This window comes from Canis lupus, chromosome 8 (genome assembly GCF_048164855.1).
Source record: "Canis lupus baileyi chromosome 8, mCanLup2.hap1, whole genome shotgun sequence".
In the NCBI taxonomy this organism is placed as follows: Eukaryota; Metazoa; Chordata; class Mammalia; order Carnivora; family Canidae; genus Canis; species Canis lupus.
Genome location: NC_132845.1, coordinates 32,774,175 through 32,801,686, shown reverse-complemented (window position 1 = coordinate 32,801,686; position 27,512 = coordinate 32,774,175). Strand labels below are relative to the sequence as shown.

Here is a 27,512-nt window from a genome sequence, read left to right as displayed (position 1 = left end):
ACTTAATGGTAGATACAGATGCAGTGCGGATCCTCTGTCATCCCACCCATTTTTAAAATAAACTATTCTGTGTTACATTTATACAAAGAAGTGTACAAATCACAATATACTTCTCAACCACTTTTACAAAGGGAATATATTTATATAATCCTTTTCCAGAGCTATAGTAGGATACTAACAGTTCCTAAACTGTGGCCTTTGTGCTCCCTCCGTATCACAGATCTTCTCCCCAAGGTGACACCACTCCAGCTCTCGTGACCAAATAGAAGTTTTAGTTTTGTGTATCTGGATTCTTGTGCTCAATATTATGTATGTGAGTACAGTATTATTCATGGTACATTCAGTAGCACTGTTATTTAATATCCCATTTTATGGGTAACTACAACTTATTTATTCATTCTACTGTTGCTGAAAATTTGTTTTTGTTTGCTTGTTTTGTTTACTAGTCTGGGGCTATGAGTATGCACCTATGTGCATTTTAATATATAGCTTCCAGTAAGAATACATATATGTACACTTTTATTCATTCTTTAATCCTCTTCTTGAGACATAGAATTGCCAATGTGAAATCAAGAATTGCATTTTAATTTTTTTTTTAAAATACAGGAATGTGTTGTACAAATATTTGAGGTTGGAAGCAAGGAAAGGACACTTCTTAAGTTAAGTTGTTTTACTTCCCCTTCCAAAATTGGGGCTTTTAAGTCTGTTTCAAATTCTGTTTCCCAGAAGTAGCAAGCTAATTAGTAGAGAGTATTGGTTTAGAGAAAACCTGTTCTCAGTTTAAAACAAAGAAACAAGCAAAATATTCTGAAGCATCAAAGAAAATGGAGAAATTACAAAAATGTCAAAGGTAATATGAACTCCTAAAGAGAAATTTTCACATGAATTCTTAGAAACTTTTATAAAAACAACTCATACCAATGCTTAATAAACTGAAACTGGGTCTCAACAATATACCCTAAATATTCTAAAATTATTTCTAAGATATAAAATATCAAATCAGCACTGTAACATTTAATATAGTACGCTAGAACTGTCTCTGAAGAAAATCAGATAATGAATAGAAGGCTGACTGGAATAATTTTAAAAGTGTACATAAATAATCTCAAGGCAAGATAGAGAATGAGAATATACTTCTATGTGAGTAATAGGAGTCAACAGAGAAGAACATAGAACAAAGAGAGATGACTACATAAACAAGAAGAACAAAAATAAAAAAAAAATAATCATAAGAGACAAAAATTCTGAGCTAAAGTAAATAATTCCCAAGATTGGGACTTGAGAAAAATTAAAAAGACCTATTATGTTCCAAATAAAGTGTGTAAATGTAAATTACTATGAAAAGACCCTAACAATTTTTAACTTTAATTTTCAATGCCAATATACAATAAAACAGCCTATCAAACAAATACTGGTTAAATAACTTACCAAATACCTCTTCCTGCGTAAAGCCCTAGCAGGTATGATCTAGCATCTGAAGAGGTGGAATTCCACACTTTGAACTGAGCAACAATGTCTTTTGTCTTTTCTAATTTTCTTTTCTTTTCTTTTCTTTTCTTTTCTTTTTTTTTTTTTTTTGAGATTTTATTTATTTATTCATGAAAGGCACACACACAAAGAGGCAGAGACATTGGCAGAGGGAGAAGCAGGCTCCCTGCTGTAAACCTGATGTGAGACTCCACAGGGGACTAAATCCCAGGACCCTGGGATCAAGACCTGAGCCAAGGCAGATGCTCAACCACTGAGCCACCCAGGTGCCCCTCTTTTTGAATTTTCCTAGCACTAGTTCACTCAGTACAAGTTCCTATTTTATCCAAATTGATCATTCTTTAATCTTCTATAAATACATATTGTGCAGGTTATATCTCAATACGTCCCAAGACATCTCAAAAAAGACCCACGGAATCTTTGATGATCGTTCAAGAGTTAAGTAATACTGGGGTGCCTGGGCAGCTCAGTGTTGAGCATCTGCTTCTGGCTCAAGTCCTGATCCCTGGGTCCTGGGATCAAGTCTCCCATCAGGCTCCCTGCAGGGACCCTGCTTCTCCCTCTGCTTATGTCTTTGCCTCTCTTTGTGTCTCTCATGAATAAATAAATACAATCTTAAAAAAAAAAAAGTTAAGTAATACTGGTATCTCAAAGTACAGGGACAATTTTGTACCAATAATGGACTATGCACTAAACATGATTGTTGTTTTTGAGAAGAAACATTTGGATTTAATTAAATAATATCATAAAGATAAGAAAAAGACTAATAAAAATAAATTAGAATACAGAACCCATAAAGGAGAGCTAGGACTAGAAAACCTTACCTTGTATAACTGCTGGATCAAATAGGACATAAAGGGAAAAAAAGTGAAAATTAATGGACTCTATCTTCAAAATAAAGGTACGTGGGAAGTGTCAGAAGGTAAGAGAGAAACTATAAAAGTGGTCAAATTCTCTTCTTTCAAAGATGTGTAGGAAAAAGACTATTCTTGTATTTCAAAACTTGTAATACATTATAAAATGATTAATTATGCTATTAAGAAAGAAATAGTAAAACAAGAGCATAAAATAGAATTATAGAAGATTGACATCTAAATAACAATTAGAAGAATAAGTTTAAGTGGTTTAAAAACCTCTATTAAAAGAGGAAGAAACTTAAGTTGAATTAATAAATATTAAAATACATATAAAGGAAATACGCTTTTCAATAAATCTATATAGAGACACCTATGGGGACTTCTAGAGGTCGCACAGTGTTGTATGTGAGTCAGTGTGGACCTGGATCCACCTTTATCAGGAGTCAGGAGTCCTGAGCACAGGCATAGGTCAACCAGAGCCTCATCTGCCTCCCTCTGCCCTTTCTTGCCAGGACAAGACTGACCCTCTCCATGGAGGTACCAGCCTAAGCATGACTATTATTTGGGGACTGCTCTTTGTAAGGGATCATTCAAGGAAGGATTTTTGGTGCAGGAGGTAAGACAACATGAAATCTTTAGCATTGGTGACTCACAAAGCAGCAGCATAGAATTTTTGCAAACAATTGAGATCTGTCATCAGCCTTATTCAAAATTTTTGAGTTTTTATAACTGCACAAGCAAAATTAGTGAAAAGAGCTTGGATGGGATCTTTAAAGATTGGAGAAAGAAAGTTGTTGGTGGTACAGACCAATGAAACATACAGTAGAAACATGGAGAGAACAGGTTTTCCATGAGTGGCTCATCTGCATCCCCTGTGTACAGGATCTCATCTTCTTTCTCTTCAGCTTCATCTCTATCACCAACACTCCCACTCATTCTTTAGAATTAATGTGTTTTCTGTAGACCAAATTGAAGGAACTAAAAAAAAAATCCTTTGTTCTTCCCAATGTAGGCAATACTAGCCAGCAAGAGTGCAGAGGGCCTTCTGTCATTCGATACTTCCCAGAGTTAGGGCAAAGTTACTAAAGAACGGGGTACTGACTCTTGACAAGGATAGAATAATGAAAGACATCAAGGTGATCTGCAGGTTTATAACACACTTCACACAAGCCAGTGTGTGCAGATGAGAAAGACTGAGCTAATTGTTGAATCTTGTCGGGCGGAAGTGAGAATATTAAGAAGACAAATCACTCAGAGGGAAAACATAAGGAACAAAAGAAGATTGTAGCAGGTGAGGATGCTAAGCAGACAGATGCCATCTGAAAATTTGAAACCAGGGTTTGGTCCTCAGATGTTATAACTAGGTGTGTAGCCAAAGGTAGAAGCATATTGGGAGATACAGGTGCCTCTGATCCTCCTCCTCCTCCTCCTCTCTCTCTCTCTCTCTCTCTTTGATTGCACCCATACAATCAAGAAAGTACTTTGAAGCACATCAGGGTGGCTTAGTGAGTCAAACATCTGCCTTTGGCTCAGGTCATGAATTCGGGGCCCTGCATCAGATTCCTTGCTCAGCAGAGGGTCTGCTTCTCCCTCTCCCTCTATCCCTCCTCACAGCTCCTGCTCATTCTCTCTCTCTCTCTCTCTCAAATAAATAAATAAAATCTTTAAAAAAAGAAAGAAAGTGCTTTGAGGATTCTCACATGGAAAATTATACCCTTACACCTGGACCTCAAATCATGGGCTCTTTGAACTCTGCTTCCACCAAAGCCAGACTGAAATATCCTGGAAGTAGAGAAGTCCTTTTTCCTTCCCTCAGAGTAGCTGGAGACAAAGTTGAGACATCATTTAACAGTGATTGTAAAAATATGACTGACTCCCATAGAATCTTTAATAGGAACTACTCAGATTCGAGGGATTGACAGCCCATGACATCCCCATGGGGGTTCCAGGAACACTCAGATCTCCTAGGTTTACCTAAAGAAAAGAAACTCTCCATTTAGCACTGTTTTACTTGACTACTTGACTACTTGTTGAGAAAAAAATTTTGAGGACTTAATCTGGGGAGAGGCTGCTTGCTCAGATGCCTGGATTCCAAAGAGGAGAATCCCTATGCACAGAACTTGTAGGAGCCTCGCATTTGTCACACCCTTTGACCCAGTGTGCAGGTTTCAACAGAGAATCATTAAGAATATCAAATTGTTAATGGGTGGCTCCGTCAGTTGTGCATCCAACTCTTGATTTCGGCTCAGGTCATGATTTCAAGGTCTTGGGATGGAGCCCTGTGTCCAGCTTCCCACTCAGCAAGGAGTCTGCCTGTCTCCCTCTTCCTCTGTCCCTCTGCTCCTTTCTCTCAAAAATTTTTTTAAAAAAGATTTAAAAAAAGAATATCAAATTGTCTTAATTCTGTCACTATTCATGGATATACTGGTATATTTAGGCAAAGTAAAAATTATAAGCATAATTCTTATTCTTTAAAATAAATTAGAAATTAAATAATAAGCACAAATAGTGTATGAATGTTCTATAATTAGTCTACAAATGAAAAACTTACCCTTTGAACTATCATGTCTTGAAATTTACTTTTTCAAACAAAGTGAGTTTAGCAACAGTCTCCAGAGAATCTTCTTTCTATGATGAGCCAAGTTCATCTTTGTCAGGAAAATTTTTTTTTGATAAAAAACATGATTGGAACAAGTCAGATCTGCTTTCTCTCGTGTTATCAGATATGACTTTGAGAATTTGAAAGAAAGAGTTTTGTTTTAACTTCTTTCTATTAGCCAAGTATGTATTGACACTTAAAATGACTGCCCTTAAAAAAATAAACAGATGCTAATTATCAATAAGTAATCATCCAAATAAGTATGTCATAAAGTAACTAAATTAATTTTCTTTTGGAGGATTGCTCTGCTATCTTACACTAGTCACGTTTATGGTCGCAGTTCTCAAGTTCTAAAGGAAGGACATACAGCAGTAGATAACAGAAGGCATTAGGTACCAGATTCAAACTTTATGATGGACAGATTCCAGACACAGAGGATTTAGTTCTTTTTCATATGAGAGGGACACAATTCATTTAAACCATCTGACAAAACCTAGTGTTAAGTTGATTTGTGAAGGAAAGACATTTAATCAAATGTTTGAGAATTAAAAAAAAAGATTTATTTATTTATTCTCTTACAGAAAGAGGGCATGTGTGGAGAGCATGGGAGGGGGAGAGAGAGACGGAGAGACTCTCAAGCCAATTCCCTACTGAGCTCAGAGCCCAATGCAGGGTTTAATCTCAGGACTTGAGATCATGACCTGAGCTGAAATCAAGACGCAGACACTTGACCAACTGAGCCACCCAGGTGTCCCAATTGGGAATCCTGATGAGTGAAGATTCATTTTAAATCTGGAGGGAAAAAAACTCTTATGTGGTATAGGTTAAAATAAGTACAAAGAATCTATATTTTATTTTTATAATTTTTTTTTCAAATATAGAGATGGTATCAATGTTTTCTAGACTAGAGAAAAGTAAAATATCTTTTTTTGATCTGGTTGTAGCTCACTCTAAATTCAGGGAATACTAAACTAAACTCACAGCTTCCTACTTTGAGTTCATAAAATCGAAAGTCAAAAAAAGATGAAGTAAACTAAATATTCCATTTAAAAATCATAAAAAAGTAAGGATAAAAATGAAAAGCAAATTTCCAATGTCTATTTTCAGGGTAATAGCCAAACTGGACAAGTTTGCCTGTAAATATTGATCAAAGGGTCTGGCTAATTGCCTTTGCTCCACTAAGTAAAATATAGATGCGATAAAATTGAACAGTGTTGGTGTTAATTCTTATTTAGGTTACCAGATTATATATTAGGGCTTTAAATCAAAGGATTTTAGTACCATAATAAGTGAAATGCATAACACGAGCCAAAGGTACTGATTGTAATATAATGCTTAGTATATTTAAACTTACTAACACAGTAGATAAGGTCTGCAGAGGAGACTGATGATGTTCATAGTTGCTATGAATGGAAATTGCCAGCATAAGATTTACACTCACAAATTTGCATACATTTCGTATTATTATATTTACTTTATAAATTTATTTTGAATATAACAGAGAAACCCACCATGAGATAAGCAGTCTTCTGAAAGCTGCGTTTTCCTCTGTTTATAGCAATTGAAGAAATTCTAAGTATAGTCATGAAAATGAATACAATAATACAGAAAATACAGCAAGAAATCCATTTTACACATCAAGTTCTTGAATACTTCTCTGAATGTTTGTCCTGCTTGGTCTCATCAACCTCAGTGCATAATTTAAGGGTTGGAAGGAACGTCTCATACCGTCATTTGTTTTTAACATCTACCCTGAGTAGATGCAAATGCATTTGACTCTATTACAGATGAAATTTTTTGTCTGGTTACACATTAACCTGCCATTTCCCTGGTGCTTTGTTTTAATATATTGAAACTGGTGGTTTTATATACAATTCATGCCAATCTACCTAAACTATGCTGAACTGTAATCCAAAAATATAAGCTCAAAAATTTAATAAAATGTTTTTCAATTGATGATATGTATACTTTTAGTCATCACCTAGGAATTAAGTTTGAGAGGCCATTTGTCATAGCCATTTGAAACACCACATAGTGAAATTATCTTTGTTCTATTTACATTTTATTACTTTTTTTATAGTCAGAGTTATACCACATTAATCAGTTTTCTTGATGTGTTTTCTTATATCTGTTATTAAATAATATTTTTCACTCTGTGTCCTCTACCATACACTCTGTTAACCCCTTTGAATTTGTTTAAAAGTACATTTCACTCACTATATCTATAGGAAATTTAACCTTGGTTCCTTTCTTTTTCTACATTTTCTCATTAAAGTAGACTAGGATACATTTGGAGATATAAACCATTTTTTAAGAGGATAAGAAGAGTCCACATAAATGTAGTGGGATGCAATGAACTTATAGAAAAAAGGTAGAAGAAATGCTATCTTCTGAGAATTAAACTAGTAAAATACAGACATAAAATACAGACATGGTTAGAGGTTTGTTGTTGATATTAAGATGGAGATACTTGAATATTTGCATAACAAAGTAAATAATGTGGATATTGAGGGGAAGCAGCTGTTACAGTAACTAATAGACAAGACCTCGTGGTACAGGAGCCAGATATTCTTATTTTTAACAAAGTCTTCATTTAAATCTTTTGTAAACAGCAGATGTTTGTAAGGAATTTTAAGTGTTGATACTTACATTTTGCTCATTTTGTGTGTGTGTGATGTTATTTTTCCCGTACTTTCATTAAGGGTCTTGGTTTAAGTAACTTGTCTAACTTCACAGACTTTTTCTTCTCCATGCATGAGTGTGTGTGTGTGTGTGTGTGTGTGTGTGTGTGTGTGTTAATGCTTAAGAAATTTACATATGGCAGCTTGCTTTGCAGGATTTTATGGCTCTGTCTACTTCCCCCACTGGATCATTTTCTTCCTCTGCTTCTGTTCTATCCTGATAAATTTTGATCCTGCCATTAGTACTGTTAGTACTTACTCTTTAACGTGGATTCACATTCTGGAAAGGAGCTCTGGTGGATCAGTTTGAGAGTTCATAGGGGACAGATTGCTTTGGCCCCTCAGATAATCTTGGTGTGCCTTTCTTGAGTTCACTCATGTACTATAGTGGGGGAAAACCCCTTAGTTTTGACTATTATTCTCAAATTGGCCTGTTCCAGTGAATATCTGTTGGCTAATTGGTGTTTTTACATTTTTAGACAGTTCTATAGGTGATTCTTATATACCATTGCACTACATCATAGTATCTCAGCTCCAGTGCCTACCACCAACTAACCTCAGTCTGTGTTTCTTAGTCTCAATACATGAGAGAGAAAACCTGAATAATTATTAGCCAGTAATAGTTTGCTTATTTTCATGTCCAAAAACAGACTAATCATCAATGAGTAGTGATAGGAACTATTACGTATTCTTACTTAAGATTCTTACTGGGATCCCTGGGTGGCTCAGCAGTTTAGTGCCGCCTTCGGCTCAGGGCATGATCCTGGAGTCCTGAGATCAAGTCCCCACATTGGGCTCCCTGCATGGAGCCTGCTTCCCCCTCTGCCTGTGTCTCTGCCCTTCTCTCTGTGTCTCTCATGGATAAATAAATAAAATCTTTTAAAATAAAATAAAAGATTGAAAAGTACAGATCAAAAAAGGAAAAAGAAATGGTTAACATTTATCGCAACTTTATGGTTTTCTCTGAAATATTAAAACATGTAACTGAAGATAAGATAATGCTTTCCTTCTCATGCTATTGCCTCTGCCTGAACTCACCTTATGCCCCATAATTTGGCTGACTGATTTCAACTTTTTCATCACATGTCATCCTGATCCCTGAATCTTCCTTGACCTATCCTTTTCTTTTGGTCTGAGTTAAAAGTTTTCTTAAAAGAGGAAAGAGATCCATTAAGTTTCAATTTTTTATCTTTTTATCTTTTTGTCTTTCTCCAGATAAGACACTAAATTCCTTAGGATGGGAATTGTGTTTTTCTCTCTGCATCTCCAGCATCAAGCTTGATATTTTTCATGTAGAGGAACTGAGGATGATGAATGAATAATTGATGAATGAGTGAAATGAATGAATGTACAAACATAAGTCATTGATAGTTTTACCACTTAGCAGTCAGCATTGGTTATTTATGGCAGGCTGAATAATGCCCGCTCCAGGATATCTATGTCCTAATCTCTAGAACCTGTGAATATGTTACCTTATACAGCAAAAATGTCTTTGAGGATGTGATTAAGGATTCTGAGATGCAAAGATTGTTATCCTAGATTATCTGGATGGGTCCTAAATATAGTCACAGTGGTCCTTGAGGGAGACCATGTGGAATAGGAGATGTGACTATAGGAGAAAGAGGTAGTAGTGAGTCTAGTAAGTGGTCATTAGCTAGGGGATGTAGACAGACTAGGAGTTGGGAAAGGCCAAGGAATAAATTTTCCCATAAAGCCTCTAGAAAGACGCATTCTTGTCAACATCTTGATGTTAGGCTTCTGACCTCCAAAACTGTGAGAGAATAAATTTGAGTTATTTCAAGCTTCCTATTCCATAATAATTTGCTGCAGCTGCCATAGGAAACTAAGACATATTTTGGTGCGTAAAAGTGGAGAGCTCCTTAACAAATACCTAAAAATGTGAAAATGATTTTGGAATTATATGAGCAGAGGCTGGAGGAGTTTGAGAGAATGATAGAAAAGGCCTAGTTTTGCCTCAAACAGACTACTGGTAGAAGTGTCAATGTTAAAGATGTTGCTGGGAAGGACTCAGAAAGAAGTGAGGAACACAGAAAGCCTGTGTCATCTTAGGGAATACTAAAATAGTTAAAAGCAGAATGCATATAGATATATGAATGTTGAAGATTATTTCTGTTGAGCGCTCAGAAGGAAGTGAGTCCCAGAGGGAAGGTGATTCTTTTTTTTTTTTTGGCGGGGGTGGGGGGGGGAGGTGATTCTTGTTACATAGTGGCAGAAAATTTACCAGAATTATGTCCTACACTTGTGTTAGAAGCAAAATTTGTGGAAGATTGACTTGGATATTTGGCTGAGATGATTTCCAAGCAAATATTGAAGGCAAGACTTCATTTCTTCCTGCTGCTTATAGTAAAATGCAAGAGGAAAGAGATAAATTGAAAGACCTCTTACCCAGAAAGAAACCCAAACTTGATTTGAGAAATTCTCAGCCTATCCACATGGTAAAAGATGCTAACATTAGAGGATTCATTGTAAGGAAAGCATACTCTAGAGATGAAGTCAAGTGTTTGGCTGCATAATCTCTTGACAGTGTCTCCAATGGATCAAAAGGTCAAAGTATCCAGCCACACAGAGAGCTCTTTGAGGAGATTAGGCATGTCACTCATGGACCCGTCAGTCATCCCAGCAGAGGCAGGGAATAGAGAGAGGATTATCAGGGAAGGGTCTGTGAGGAGTTTCTTATCTAATGGAGTGAATCCTTGAATATACACAGAAGACCTTCGGTTTGTTTAGAATGTTATACCAGCAGAAACACTGTCAGTTTGGATTGAAAAGGACAGAGAGAAGATGAAATGAAAGGAGGTTTTTAGACTTCCAAGATTCTATAGGAAGAAAATAGGCTAGAAACAAGACTCAGTTGCTAGAGAAGACTATTCCTGGGTCTTCAAACCTAACAGAGTTTGCCCAGTTGGATTTTGAAAGTTTGGGACCAAGGATTCCTTTTACCTTACATTTTATCTCTTTTTGGGTGAGAATGCCTGTAACTGTTAACCTATGCTTGACACCATTGTGATTTAGGAGCAGATAACTTGTTTTTTAAGTTTTATAAGTTTGTGTATGGAGAGAAATTTTTTACCCAGGATGTATTAAACTCAGACTCACTCATACCTAATTTAGATAAATTAAATGGTGAGGTTTGGGATTTTTCAACAGATGACACTTAATGAGATTTGGGGCTTGAGTTGATGCTGTAATGGTTTGACACTTTGGGGGACCCAGGGATGGGGCAAATGTATTTTGCATTTGGGATGGACATGAATATTTGGATGCCAGAGGACATCCTATAGTAGGCTGAATGTTGCTCCACACTCCCACCAGATGACTAGGTCCTAATTCCTGTAACCTGTGAATATGTTACCTCATATGTCCAAGGAGACTTTGTAGATGTGATTAAATCAGAAATTTTCAGATTATTTGGGGTTATCTGGGAGCAAAAGAGGAGGCAAATCTAATGATAATGGTTTTATTTTTTAAGGATTCCTTTATTTATTTGAGAGCAAGAGAGAGAACATGCACACATGGGGAAGTGCAGAGGGTGAGAGAGAGTCTTAAGCAGACTCCATGCTGAGCCCAGAGCCTGAGGTGGGGCTCAATCTCATGACCCTGATCAGGACCCTGACATGACCAACCTGGGCCAAAACCAAGAGTTGGATGCTTAATCAACTATGCTATCAACGTCTATATAAGACCAATAATGGTCTTATAAGAAAAAAGAATAATAATAATAAAAAAAAAGACAAGAGGGTGAATGAGGGGCAGAAGATGTGATGGCAGAAGGAAGGACTTGGAGTTATGCAAAGAAAGGTCCGTGGTCCAAGAAATGCAAGTAGCCTCTAAAAGTCGAAAAAGGAAAGGAGACAGAATTGCCTCTGATAACTCCAAAAGGAACACAGCCCAAATGACACGCTGATTTTAGACTCTGCACCCAGAACTGTAATAGAATAGATTTGTATTGTTTTGTGCCCCTGAATTTGTGATTTTTTTTTGCAGAAGCAGTTGGATACCAACACACTGTCATATTTTTGTTGTTATTTCTGATCAATAACATATAGCTTCTAAGTTATGTAAAAATTAACTGACAATTGTTTTGTGTTATGTGGAGAATATATTCCCAGTAAAGATTTGAAGACATTCTTCATTTTAATAACTGCATGAGTCTACGAGTTTTCTCAAGGTACTTGGGGACAGCTTCTAGTCCCATAAATATGAAAGTCACTACCAGATGTTTCTTTTCCTATGAAATGTTTTTGCCACAGGCAAGCTTTTATCTTCTTCCTCACTGTTACTTTGTATTCTCAGTGCCTGACCTTCAGAGATTGAGGCATCTCCCAACATACATTAGACCACACAAGGGCACTTAATCATGTAAACAGTAAAATCAGTCTCGCTGCTAATCTTTTATCTAATGGCAAGTTTCTTAGCTGTATGTACTTTGATGGTGATGATGAAAGGAAATACGTTTTATTTTATTATTCCACAATGCACATTCCAACTTGAGAATCCCAACATGCACCGGTTGTAATTATAATACAAAAAAATCTTGTTTCTTTTTTTCTTCTTTCTTGATTGTAGATACATTAGCATTGCTTTGGAATAGAATACCACTCCAGTTTTACTTTTCTTTTTGAAAGTGTAAAGTAGAAAAAAAAAAAAAAAAAAAAGAAGATGGTGCAGCTAGAGAGATTTTATCCATGGAAAGGACATTAGTTTTTCCTTTTTCCTTTTGTTATGTTATGGGCTATGTTGGAGATAATGGATTACAGTCAAGCCATCTTCACGGTGATTCATCAATCTTGGTGGGTGGGAGCAGCCTCCACTCTGCTCTTAATGATTGGTTTCTAAGTGACATGGCCTTTAGTGGCATGAAAAAAAGAGCTGGTTTCTAAGGCTTGAGAATTACATTTAGCAAGAAGACGGAAAATGTACTTATTGTCAATGAGTAAATTAGGATGACAAAAAGGATGTGGAACTGTTTAGGCTTCATCTCTTGGAGAAATGAGAAGTAGAATGGTTCCTCACACAGTCACACATCCACAGTCCTTTTACCTGTAGAATAATTAAACAACAAAAGCAGTTTGTGATTTGGAAGGTTCTACATTTACAAGATCAGCCAAATAGAACTGCTTGATTTTAGCTGCTAATCTTAGATCCGTGGTTCAACTCTGAAAGAAAGGTTTAATTCTAAATCTGATTTATAAATTAGCCAGTTTAAATAATTGGATAATTGACAAGGCAATTAAAACAGCTAGATTAGCTCTTATTTTAATATGTTAATCCTCCAAGGTTTAAAATGCTTTGATCACCACATGTGATAGACTCAGTCACATACTAATACTGTTAATCACTTTTTAAAGCAAGCTTTAAAATTTATCATTTTATGAATTTTTCCATTTATTAATGGATCCTCTTATTAGTTTTTTTTTTCTTTTTTTTTTTTTTTTTTTGGCAAAGTTTAAAAATGTCAGAGGTTATAGCCTATAGGCTTAGGGCACTAAAGTGAGTCTTTTTCACCTTTAAACTTTAAAAAGACAACTAAAATTTGGATTCTATTAAGATTTAAGCTTCACTGATTTTCCAAGACAACAAAGTGATCCCTCCAATAACTACAACCCATCTCTGGCAATTTCTCACTGTTTTGTCTTCTGTTAGATTATAGTCCTGTTGTCAAATCAATGCTGACAGTCATATGGCTCCTGCTTATGATTTCATAGAAGGGTTAGTAAAGAGAGAAATTAAATATCTGGGAATACAATCACTGAAAGTTATTTACCCACCCACACCACTTCTAGTATTCGACCTCATGTCTGCAACCCCTTTGGGTTTCAACAGAATCTCTTGATTATTAATTGAAATACTGAGATTATTATTATGTTAATTAGTCATTATTTTTAAAGAAAGTTTGCTCCCCTTAGGATTTCTAATTTATTCCTTTGGATAGCTAATGTATAATTATGCAGTATTTCTGATGAGAAAGATAAATGAGAAAGGAACTATGGCCATCTTGATGAGACATCCCAAAATTCTACCAAGCCGACTTCTTTATGAGCCTTGTTAGTTTTATGTGAGAAAGCACACATTCATCTCATTATTTACTCTCTTGAATGTCATTACAGCTAAAAATTGACCCCCACGAGTTGTAGGTAACAAGTTTCTAAATGCATTTTCCATTTACACAAATTCAGAGTCAAAGCAACCCAAATCCTTTCACAAAAAAATGAAAAATAATCATTGCTTCTTCCACACTGCCAATAAAGGGCATTTAAAATTCCCCTCAAGATTGTAAGATAAATAACTATTTATTAAGTTTAGTCATCTGGGCCACTGAAAATGAGGACTTTTATCTTGGATATTTAATGAAGAATTTATGTTTTTTTCACAAATCAAAGTCACTACTTTATCAGGCTCTTTAAGATAAAGAAAGCTGGATGGTAGAGCTTTGGACTCTACCACCTACTTTGGATGGTAGGGTCAAAGAACTTAGCTTTGTCACTAAACTATTTCTGATCCAGAGTACATAATTTCGTTTGGACATATACTTCCTTTTCTATAATCAAGATAAATAAAGATACACCTCATTATAGGTCAAATGAGATAATCCATGCAAAGCACTTGGTACATTGCCTCACACAAAGCAGGCACTCAGTGTGTGAGATGTATTTATTATTCATGATAATATAATTCATGGTTATATACTGGCATTCCAGCTCTAGTAGGAGAATGTAGAATATTCAGAACAAATAACCTAACAAATAAGCCAACTTCTGATTCTGTTCTATGAAAATATAAGTTAATAAAAGAAAGGAAAAAGCCACTGAATGTTTGTATTATAAAAACAGGCTCAACTATGGATTCCTTTAAATCCTTAGTCCTTCTAATGCTTTTAAAGGATGACTCAATTTACAAAAATCCAACTTAGAAAAAACTTTTTTTAGAATTGAACTAGCGTGTGGAGTGGTGCACCTCTTTGTCAGTTTTCTACTTGCTTTGGTAGCAGTTATTCTGCTGGGTTGAAGATAAACCGCCATGAAGAATGCGGGTGATTTGTTGTCATATTTCAGACTCCCATTTTGTCTGTTTGTTAGAATACAGTCACTTTTTTTCTTTATTCTCCCTCTAAAATGAGAAAGCCGATGGTTTGGAAGAAAATCTAGAGTAGGTTCTCTAGATCCAATAGTGCTGTATTTCCCTTCTTGGGACCCACTCAGGTGAGTGTAAGTACCCTGCAGGAACCACAGAGAGGGTTTCTAACTTCTTCTTTGTGCCTAGAATTGTGTTCTTTAATGCCATAATTAAAATAAAAATTTCTCACTAATTAAGTCATGTTTTCCTAGAGATAATTTATGAGTTTTTCATTTTCTTTTGAAAATGTTAATATGTGAGTAGGAGGTCCTGCAAATTATACAGTTGCAGGAAATTAATTTTGTGTAGTTTATAAATGAAAAGGACATGGGAAAAAAGCATTTAGAAAATTCTTTGGAATCTAAATTTTTTTAAAAGCTTAAATTGTTTTGCGAATTACTATGATTAATAGACTGAATAAGTAAATGATTTGTACCTTTTTTTACCATCTACTTTTAGTGGGACTTGAAACTGACATTTTTGACTCAAATTTAAGGATGGTCCAGTGAAATATATCAAGTCACACATAAAATACACATTCTGAGATGTTCTCAAAACTCGAGTTTAAACATGTATATGAAAATTTCACTTCCACTTCCTTCTATCATTTCCTATGTTCTTGATATCTTTATCACTATTGCTACTATTTATGGAGAGACAGCATCAAAATAAATTTTTATATAGTTTGTTTCATTTACCCCTCATGATAAAACTTTGTGTTTATTAGACATCATTCTTATTTAAAGGATGAGATCAATTAAACTCTGAGTGGTTAAATAACTGGACTGAGCTTATATGGCTACTAAACGATGAAGCCAGACTTCAGATCTAATTACACAGCAACTTGACTATGGTTTCACATGCCAAGAATACTCTTGGTTACTAACAAGAGAGAAAAGACATACAAAATAACTACCGTCTCGATCTATAGAAAGATGTTGGTGACAGAGGAATCAGGGTAAATTGAGACCAAGAGTTTTCCTGGAGGCGGTTGAAACATTTTCATAGAGGAGGCGGCCATTGGGCTGAGTCTTGACAGATGAGTGAGTTTACCAGGAAAGTAATGGTATCACAAAAATCGTCCAAGACATGGAAATAAAGCAAAAGAAATTGTTGGTTATCTTTTCAGGGGAGTGCTGAGTAATATTTACTGGGTCAGAGCTGTGTACCTTTGGTTGACTTCCTCTATTTTCAGTGTTGAAGGGATAGGGTTTAACTTTAGAAAACTAAGAATTGTACAAATGATTCATTCATAGGAATGAAAATGAATTTTTTCCCAGGAAAGATAGAGTTGATTTCTATCTAGCACAAATGAAAATACTAAACATTGTATTTTATAACCTTATGGGATATGGGATATTAACTAGACTTAAATATATGCAAATTTATTTCAGCTTCTTAACTAAATACTGTGTGTGTGTGTGTGTGTGTGTGTATGTGTGTACAGGCCCAGTGGTCTATATATATGTATTTTTTTCCCTCTGGTTCATTTTATATTTGCATGACAATAATGCAATTTTTTTTGAAAATTGTATTTTAGTAACAAGGTATGGAAATTTTCATTCATCAACCCCAAACATAGAACAGACTCATAAAATTGCCTGGCATCTAGGGGTTGCACATATACTTTAAATATAGGAGAGAAGAATAGTTTGGGGAATGCATGAAGCAGAGAAGGCAAGCAAGTCCCACTTTCTATAGGCCTTGAATGCTATGCTAAGCAACCAGAGTTATGTAGATATAATTGTTAGATTGAATTAAAACACATAGGTTAAAATCAGAAAACAGCTGCGTCTTTTTTTTTAATGCCTTGGAAAGCCCACTCAGTTGGAACCTCTATATTCATGGAATTCAACTGAAGAAAAATTGCAGTAACTTTTCTAGACATTCAAATAATGAATTCTAGTGAAAAACACCAATTCAGTAATTAATCTGTTCAATCCTAGGTAATCCAAACTTCCCGCCCCACTCAACTCTTGTCCACTCTGTAGCTTAACCCTCTTACAAGGTTGGCAAGCAAGCAGGAGGGGGCATGGTCATTATCTTCCTGTTTTTCCTATAAAATCTGTGCTCTTTCTTCTCTGCCACTTCTTAGGTGGTATGTAAGCCTCCTGAATCTTACTCGACTGGTTCCATCCAGGTTGTTAAGAGTTGGTCCTCTCTTGGCTTGCTAGGCTTTGAAACCTACTCTTTTCCCATAGGGCACTTGTGAAGGTGATTTGGAGAACCCTCTCTCACTGGAATCCTCTTAAAGACTTGCAGGTCGTTCAATAATAATGAAGTCCATCATGCTTTGAATGACTAGTATGATGATTTTTAAAAAATGTATAAAGTACAAAATAAATGTTCAATATATGTTTATCATTATTATTTTGAAATATCTGCAATATGTGATTGTAGCCACAAAAGAGACATGGAGGTGTGTTTGAAAATTTCAATTTCCTCTTTCATATAGTCTTAACTATTGTAACAGTGATTCTAAGCATAATTTTAAAATGATGATAAGATACATATACGAATACTGTTTTGAAGGATTATAAACGTTCATGTAAAAATACTTAGCCAAATCACAACAACTTTCTGGCATAGTCATCTTGAGTTATTACATATTTTTGATTTTTTTATTACCAAACTGATTGGAATTAATTTTGTTTGCTCTTTTTTCAGTTCCCAGGCACCAGCCTAATTGATACTGTTTCTGCTTCAGCTGATTAGTTTTTCTGTTTATATGCAATTTGGGGTTTGAAGGGAAACAATGATAAGCAGATTGTGTGTCAGTAAGTTTATCAACATATGGCTTTTCCATCTGAATTGAATGCAAATGTAAAAATTTATTAAAACTCACCTTTGAAACCTACGAATAAATAATCCAGAAAAATATCTAATGAGATGGCAACAGAAATTCTCTAAATGCAGCTTCAGCCATTACAGTTGTTGACACGTTTTTCTTTAATTCTTTTCTAGTTGTGGTAGACATGCTACCTCCAGAATCCTGAATGCAAGAAATAAGTGGTATTCTTCTTGCTTCCCTGCAAGTTGTCTTGTTTAGTTGCCTTCTGTCACTCTTTGGATTCTTGCTCCACAACCTTCTTTAATCTTTGTTTCTGTTTTCAACACTCATCCCTGAACAATACCTTGACTTCCTTGAAGCACATAGCGCGCAGATACATTCCTCTTCTGTGTGTTTATTTTCAATGACTTAAAAAAGGTATATCAACAACTTTTCCAAAGTTCTGGACTCTCAGTTACTTAATGTCTCAAATTCCAATGAACTTTTTTAGCATCTCATTTCATCAACCCACTAGTATCTTTTAGTCATTATCAAACACAAAGCAAAACAAAAGCAAACCAAATATGACTACTTTCAAGACTTGAACCCTGAGTTTTCTGAGGAATTCAACTTAGAAATTCTATTGCCTGTCCTTTATATTCCTTATTTCCTTTTATTTATAAAATATTATCTACTAATAGCTGTTGAGGGATGCGTTAACACACTTATTTAAACATGTTAAAAGACTCCACTGTGGGCAAGAGGTATACAGAGAATCTCCGTATCTTCTGCTGAATTTTGCTATGAGCCTAAAGCTGTTCTTTATTTTTCTTATTAAGGATTTTATTTATTTATTCATAAGAGACAGAGAGAGAGAGAGAGAGAGAGAGAGGCAGAGACATAGACAGAAGGAAAAGCAGGCTCCCTATGGGGAGCCTGACGTGGGACTCGATCCCAGGACTCTGGAATCACAACCTGAGCAAAGACAGTCGCTCAACCACTGAGACAGCCAGGTGCCTAAAGCTGTTCTTAAAAAAAAAAAATCTGTAAAAATAAAAAAGACTCCACTATACATTTTTTGCAGTCTAACCTTTTATGGGCTTTTTAAAAACTGCTCAGCAATCCCTGTGTACATCTACATAGTCTCTTCTGAGGCTGTTCTAGATCTTTTCAAATTGTCTCAACATACTAAAGTACTCTGTCAACCAATGGCCTTAATATCAGATATTCCATATTATGTCATTGTAAATCTTCAGACCATCTGAAAGTGGTTCCTTAATGTTTGCACTTCATCATCTTTTCAGGTTTTCTGCTCATTCTTCTTTCTGCTCTCTAGGATGAAGACAGTGTTTTCTTACTGAAAGCTTTCTCAGCTCGTATACTCATTCAATTTCTCTACACTTCCTCTTTAACCTACCTGGTTTGATTGTCTTCTAACTATTTTGGACTTTTCTTTCACTGTTTCTTTCCCTTATATGAATACACTTTCCCCCCTAAATTAAAGGCAAAAAGCGAAAAATATCTATGTAGATATTTCTACTCAATAAACTTATACAGAGGATATTCATATCTCTCAACAGGAACAACCTACTGTGTTGTAACTTTCCCGCTTACTTTTAATAGTATTTAAGAATAATAGTATTTAAGAATAATAGTATTTAAGAATAAAGCATATATTAATATTATGATTCAACATAAGTCAAAACAATGGGAAAAAGTATTATTTTTTTGATAACTTCTGACTCCTGATATATCCAGTTTGGAGTAAGAGACAAAGTGTGACTTTTGCAGACCATTCATTTACTGAGTAGATTCCCTTGAATCTTTAAGACATTTTTAAAAAAGATTTTATTTATTTATTTGATAAAGAGAGAAATAGTGAGAGAGAGCATGAGTGAGCAGAAGGGGCAGAGGGAGAGGGAGAAACAGGGAGCCTGACGAGGGGCATTTTCCCAGGACCCTAGGATCAAGACTTGGTCTGAAGGCAGACACTTAAAGGACTGAGCCACCCAGGAACCCTTCTGTTGAATGTTTAAGTTAGAAAATTAAGTTTCCAAATCTCAGTCTTAATATTCTGTAAAATTTAGCATTACTTTTATAATGCAGGTTACACATTCTCCTGAAAATGTCCCCCTATCTTTCTAGATCTAGGATATTTTATCTTCTCTGCAGTTTCAGACTCTCTCTCTTTTTTTTTTTTTTCTTTCCTTCTATAAATAGTCATACTCCACAAGCTCCTGCCTGATCCAGGCTTCTTCTTTCCTCCCCCTCCTTCCTTTGGTGCTTTCAACAATTCCCACAATTGTAGCCTCCTTCAGAGGAAAATAATCAACATATTTACATCTCAAACTTTCTTCTGGAATTTTGAGAAACAGAGCAAACGCAATTGGCTAGATCACCTCTCACTTAACGTGTTCAAAACACACCTATCACCATCCTCCCTGATCCTGTTCCTACTCCTGCTACGTTTGTTTCAGTAAGTGGAAGAACATAATATTTTTCCAAGGCATGGACCTTTCAGGTCATCTTTGATTTTTCAACATCCTCTAGGTGTCCTATCTAGCATGTCACCAAGATACTATGGGTTTTACATGAGAATCTCAACGTAGCTTCCCTCAAGAAATTTAGAAGTTGTTTTTAGTTAAATTATAATATGACTATTCTAGAATAGGACCTAGAAAGGAATCTTAAAAGAGCTTTATCTCCAAGATCTTATTAGGACATTAGAGCATTTCAAGAAGAAAATAACAAAAGTTGTGTCAGACTGGGTAGGTGGTTGAACAGTGAAAGGCAGGGGGTCAGTGAGACATAACCATTTTCAACAGTCTCCACAGAAAAGAACATTGAGCTCTGAAGCTCCGTGTCTGTGGTAAGAATGAGTGAATTACATTATCAAGGCTCTGTAACACCAGCCATCAATTCATTTTAATGACTCTATTTCTTCTGTTTTCACTTTCACCCAGCCACCTCCTGATTATATTTTTGCATCTTATGTCATTTTGCCAAACTCAACTGAGGCAATTGTTCAGTCTAAATAATATAGTTGTATTTTCACTATAAATTAAAGCATTGGCCTTTTAGGTTTTATGTTACTATTCTGATGAATGGTGGCACATTTCAGAGAGATGGTCAATTTATTTTTATTTTTTATTTCACTTTCTTATGAAACATATATATGACCTATGATAGTTGTATAGTTCCATGAATTTCAGACAGTGACAATGCCCATATAAACCGAATCCTGATCTATAAACAGAAATGATCAGTCCCACCAGAGTTCCCAAGTCCAAACTTCTAGAACCTTTTACATTGGCCCTCAGAACAGACTTCACAGCAACCTCCCTCCTTCCCTTCACTGGCATTTTCTGAATCAGAGTTTAATCACGGGACCCCTTTGTTTGGGCACTTGCTGCTTCTAACCTATCTTATCATTGCCTAACTTTGAAGGTATTTTGATCTCCTAACCTACTTTCCCTGCTTCAAATCCTACTACCTCCCTGTCCAAAATAAATAACTTTCCAGACTTAGAGATTCATCAGGGAAGCCAAGCAGTGGGGATTACATCAAGATACACAGGAGTTGCCACCAGACCAATGATTCTTTTTTTTTTCTAAGATTTTATTTATTTATTCATGAGAGACACATAGAGACAAAGATATAGACAGAAGGAGAAGCAGGCTCCATCCAGGGAGCCCAATGTGGGACTTGATCTCAGGACCCCAGGATTACACCCTAAGCCAAAGGCAGATGATGCTCAATCACTGAGCCACCCAGGTGCCCCCAGACCAATGATTCTTGACCAACGTTGCACTTTGCAGTTATAAGAGACACTTTCAAAAACATACATATCTGGGACAATTTATCTGTTTGACTCTTTGCTATCATATCTGACAATCAATCTGCCAGCAAATTATGTCAGCTCCACTTTCAAAACATCTAGAATTCAACCATTCCTCATAACCTCCATGACCAACACCTCAGCTACTATCCTATTTCATGTGGGATATTGCAATAGTCTTCAAATTTGATCCCTTTCCATGTTTCAGTTTTTTAGCACAATAGTCAGAATGATCTTGTCAAAATGTGTGAGTCAAAGCATACTTCTTTTTTCATTCTACAAATCCTCCAGGACCTATCTCAGAGTAAAATCCAAAGGTCCTTAAAATAGCTTTGTAGTCCCTAAGTCCAGCACAGTAGCCATCTCCACAGGTTGCTACTGAGTACTCCAGAGGTAGAGTCCAAATTGCGATGTACTATAAGCAGAAAATACACACTAGATTTGTGCAAAACACTTTGTACAAAAATTTTTAAAAATATATCAATGTTTTGAATTTATTATAGGTTAAAATGATAATATTTTTCACATGTTTATTAAATAACATATTAAAATTAATTTTGCATTTTGCATTTTTTACTTTTTTAATGTGGCTACTAGAAAATTTAAAATTAGTTATGTGACTGGAAGTCAGTAAATAGGTAAGCATCTGACTCAGGGTTTCAGCTTAGGTCATGATTTAAGGGTCCTGAGATCCCCAGTGTGGGGTTCCTCACTCAGCAGGGAGTCTACTTGAAGACTGGCTCCCTCTACCCCTCCTGCCACTCTTTCACATGTTCTCTATCTCTAAAATAAATAAATAAATCTTTTGAAAAATCACTTATGTGACTCATATTTCTACCAGATGTTGCCACTCTAAGCAGTTGGTATTATCTTTCTGACTTCCTTTCTCTGCTACTCCTTCACTATGTCTTACCATATCATCTTCTTTGAGCCCACCAGGCATGCCTCTGTTGCAAGGCCTTTGTATTTTCATTTTCCTTCAGTCTGGAAGGTTCTTTCCTCTTCTATATCATGATATCTTCCTCATTTCCTAGAAGTCTTAAAAAAAAAAAAACAACATTATCTTTACAGTGAAACTGTCTGTGACTACTTGATCTAAAATTGAAATCCATAGAACTTTGTATCTCTCTTCACTGCTTTATTTTTTCCATGTAGTTCTTATCTGTATGTAACACAGATTCATCTGATAGAGAAAACTGAATCCAAGAGAATTTGTTTAAAACTAGCAATCTAAAAAAAAAAAAAAAAAAAAAAAAACTAGCAATCTAGTTTCTGTAGGTCAAAGCATACAACCTAAAGGTAATTTTTCCTCAAAGTTTACATCAGTAATTTTTCCCCAAAGTTTAAAACAAGGAGAAGTTCTCGCCAGGACTTCAGAGTACATGACTCAACACTTAGGAGTCCACATGAGTGTACCTTTCATGTTCAGGAGGTATGATCATAAATAGCAGAAGCCCAGAGCTTCATCTCGTGAGAAAGACAACTGCAAAACTGTCATGGTCACACTTCTAGTCCAGAAAAGGCCTGGGTTGTTATAACCAGAGACATTTATGATGTAGATGGAATCTAAACACCAATCTCTCTTACCAATGGGCACAATAATCAATGGATTACTAACAATGAGAAGCATTATCTGAGAGAACAGGTCTATTTTGGTTGTAAGTAATACTAGAGACCTCTACTCAGCAGTTCTGACTCTCTCCTAACACCAGAGCAATGATCACATAAAGAGATCTGAGGAGACCATTGTTCTAGGATGCACACTTTGCTTTTTAAAATATTTTCTTTACTTATTTGAAAGAGAGAGAGAACATGAGCAGGGGGAAAGGCAAAGGGAGAGGCAGAAGCAAATTCCCCACTGAGCAGGGAGCCCAGCAACTTGGGACTTGAATCCAGGCCCCTGGATCATGACCTGAGCTGAAGGCAGATGCTTAACCCACTGAGCCAACCAGGTGCCTCTAGGATGCACACTTTAATGACTGTCATATTTTGACTATCCGGCACACTACAGGCCAGTAGTCTGAGAGTCTGGCAGGCTTGTGCATTCTTAGGTCACTGCATGGGCCCTTGCATAATAGCAGGTTTACCAAATGTCTCAGAAGGAAGGGCAACAGTGTTGACTACTTTTCCACTTATATCCAAGACTGGAAGAAATCTGCTGCTCTTATCCATAGTGTTCAAGAGCACTTCACCTTATCAGAGAATACACAACATGCTTCCCTTGAAAGGGTGTTATTAGATACATTGACCCATAAGAGTTGGGGGAAAAAGATCAACTATCTCTGGTCATCTTTCAGGTTTAAACAAATGTTAAAGTGTGATTTATGTTCACTACATACAACTTCACAAATCAGCAGATGTGAGCATGTTACCAGCAGGAGGAATAAAATGGGAGTCTTCCAAACCCATGCTTGGTTATTTTATTGTAATTATGAACAACAACACTTTATTTAAAAATGAAAATGAAGGGCATTTGCTAAATCAGGACACAAGGTGACCATACCCAATGACCATTCACTTGAGAATATATACATATTTCATAACAAAAATGCAACACACAAAAACTTTCCAAATCTAAATATATAACAGTCACCACAAAGACTATGAACTATTTTAAGATAACATAAACTGAGCTAAATTATGAGGCTGCTTGTCACATCCATTGTGTACACTTGCTCCTTTTGGCCCATGCTGGAGACCAAATATGGCACAGACTGCACCAGTATATATTTGATGCTCCCCAAATACAACATGTGCGATGTTATCCTTGCTTATTTCCCATGATGATTTCCCCATTTCTCAGAAGATTTCTATCCTTCTTTAGTGCTCCACATTTTTTTAAAGAAAAGCCTCAAAACAAAAATATTCTAAGTGTATTTCTAAGAGACAAATATGTGATGTGTCACATATTGCTTTATAGTTTAGGGATGAACAGAAAGATACAAGTGGGGCTGGGAAGAGACAGGATATCACAAAACCAAATATAAAGCGCCAGGGCATTGTTAACTCTTTTAAAAACTGGGACTCATTATCCTGGGGAATTATGGGTAAATGAGGAAGTGACTGGGCAGGTTATTTAAGATTTCTAAAACAGTTTCTACAGTGATAAAGCATATTTATATCAAGTGTTTGCTGGGAGGAGAAAACAATATAATTTACGTAGAGCACTGTGCCTGATTCATGGCAACCATTCCCTCAAAGCATATTCTTATTGTTGTACTTACTGTTATTCACCCAATGGATAAGAATCAACCTTGATTCTTTTTTCATTGCATACTTTAATGCACACATCAAACAATTAAATATTTTCCCTGAGTTTAACAATGATACTACGGTGTTATCATGGAGGAAAAAATTGCTCTTCACAAAGAGGTCTGTTTTTACAGAATCCCTGCCTCCAAGGAGTACACAATCTTGTCAAACATGTAATATCTATGCATGTGAAAAAATGTCAACTCCTGTGTACTTACTCAGGATGGGATACATGAGACTCATGATCATTCTTTGAGTAACAATGACAAGAAGAAGGGAAAGAAGAAAAAGAAGAATATCTTTCACTGACTTTATGTCACAATAGTACTAAACATTTTAAATTGATTTGTCATATTTAACTCTCATAGCACATTGTGTAGGAAAGCACTATGATCCTCACCATTTTATATATAATGAAACTGGAGCTTACAGGGATAAAGTATCTTGTCCAAAGTCATGAGCTATTGGATGAGCCCACGGTGTGCTCAGTCCTCCTGACTCCAGACTCCACTTTGCTCCTTATGATTTTATCCACAGACCTAGTATGATGCTTGGAACATACAGAATATCAAATAACTCTTTGTTGAAATCCTTGATCCAATGAAAAAAGAAACACAATGTAAGGTATACACTACACATGCTTTTAGGAATTCTAAGACTGAAGAAATTCTTTTATGTAAGGATTTTCTCAACACACATTTATCAAGGATCTACCATAAACCAGGCATGGTAATAAAGCCTGTGAATAGAAGAAAGGGTGAGATATGATTTTTGCCTTCAGCAATTTCATATTCAATAAATAGAATAAATACCTTTGATATGATATTGTAAGTGCCGTCATAGAGGAATACTCCAAGTGCTGTGGTAAAACGTCTGAGGAAGAGATTTCTCTTGGTTGTGGTGGATAGAGAATGTCTCATAAGTGAAGGATGATTAGAAGATGTTCCCCAAATAGAAGAGAAATCCTAGGCAACTTAGAGAGAGAAGAGGGAACTTAAACACTAGGTTTGTGAAACATTTCAATTACTTTAGAAAAAAAGCGGCTGTGAGTGGCTGGTATGTGAGTAGGGTAGGAAAATGAGAGGTTGGGGTTAAGTTGGTGTGAGACTGGCCCCCCCGCACCCATAGCCCAAAGCAAATGCTGGCCTAATGCATAGAAAAACTGCTTGAATTAGGACATAAGGCATACCTATCCCAGCAGACTACTTAGAAGGCAAAACAAGATTTCACCACCTCTTACTACTTTAACTTCAAGCCTTGGACTGGCCCCTCATCTTTTTAGAGATGGCATTGGTACTTCCTTTTCATATGGTGATAAGTTCCAAGCCCAAGGGTCAGGATTCCTCTCCCTATCCACAGGTCCTGTTAAGCCCCTTTGTGCTGCTTCAGAACTGCAGCCAATGAGAGGACTGTGAATTCCTTATTAGGTTTCCTTTACTAAATATTGACCCAGGTGTGGCAAATGTGCTGTTTATGAGCTCTTAAATGATCAACTATGATCATGCTAGAAGGTCAGGTTGGTCATTTAGTGAATGGTATTAACTGTAATAAATACCAATGCTAAAGACTGATGTCATCACCCTATCCAATCCATATGTTGAAGCCCTAGCCCCTAATTTGGCTATATCCGGAAAAAGAGTCTTTAGGAAATCATTAAGATTAAATGAGATCTTAAGGGTATAGCTCTAATCCAATAGGACTGCAGATATATAAGAAGAGGAAGAAATAGGTCTCTACCATGAGAAGACATAAAGAGAAGGCATCTGTTTGCAAGGAAGAGAGCTCTCACCAGACCTGGACCACAGTGGAACCCTAATCCTGGATTTCTAGCCTCCAGAACTGTGAGAAAAAAAGTTTCTGTTGTTTAAACTACCCAGTTATGGTTGTTACGGCAGTCTGAGGAGACTAAGGCAGCCAAGGATTAGAAATGTAGTTGGAGGCACAGAGACAATCATGGAAGTGAAAAGTAGATGTATCTAGAATTCAAAGGCAACAGGGACAGTCAAAACTTTCTAATGCATATCCCCATCCCTTTCAGGTACTTCTTCCCTTACCTGGAATTGCTATTAAGCTTCCAATAGAAGAATGTATTTTGAAAGAAGAAAGAGAACATGTCTGCTAGAGGATTGAATGGATTATGTATTCCACAGCTATGCCACAAGTAAAAGAGATATAAAAATGAAAGTCAATGATACACAAAAAGGAAAGACTCTGGTCTTGAAACAATCATTAGCTGAAGACTATTGTCGGGAAGAGGAATTTCAAATTCTTGAAAATACTCAAAATACATAGCATTAAAACAAAAATAAACAACTTCACTCATACATCCCTCTATTTTGTTTAGAAAGCCTGAATGGAAGATGTGTGTCTTGAGAGCAGAGAACTTTCCTTCTGCTTAGTAGAAAAGGAACTCTTGCTTTTGTTTCAGGCTCATTAGTTCCTTTTGCTAAAATTCCTTCTCCCAAAGAACATCATTCAAGCAGTTGTCCCTTTTTTAAGCCTATTTCTGACACTTTCTCCCCAAATTTTACCCATCTTAAAACCACCATGATGCAATATATCAACCTACTCCCCAGATCTTACTAATCTCTGCATTCACAGTGAGGCATCTTTAAAAATTAAGTTTGGCTTTCTGTCTGTCTTCACTTGCTATCCTCCTGATAATGTTTGCACACACTGTTATCTGATTTCAGCACTGAAACATCCCCTACACTTTCTCTACTTCATATCGCTGCTGACACCAAATCTGAAGACATGGCATTGCCTGCCCAATATGCAAATTTGAAACTTTAAAGCATTTCATCCTTTTGGATAATATTTTCTACCTACACTTCTTGCCTTTCCATGTTTTGGTTCCTCTGTTCCTGGGCAATCTGTCTACCACAGAGATTTG

General features: G+C 36.1%; 1 long non-coding RNA gene across 1 annotated transcript; it reads left to right on the top strand.

Annotated features, from left to right (window-relative positions):
• Nucleotides 1-75: 75 nt before the first annotated feature.
• On the top strand, nt 76-26,924 carry LOC140638070 (uncharacterized). Its single transcript, XR_012035256.1, has 3 exons — nt 76-313; nt 2,858-2,961; nt 26,658-26,924. It is a non-coding gene; the product is annotated as an uncharacterized lncRNA (long non-coding RNA).
• Nucleotides 26,925-27,512: the final 588 nt, after the last annotated feature.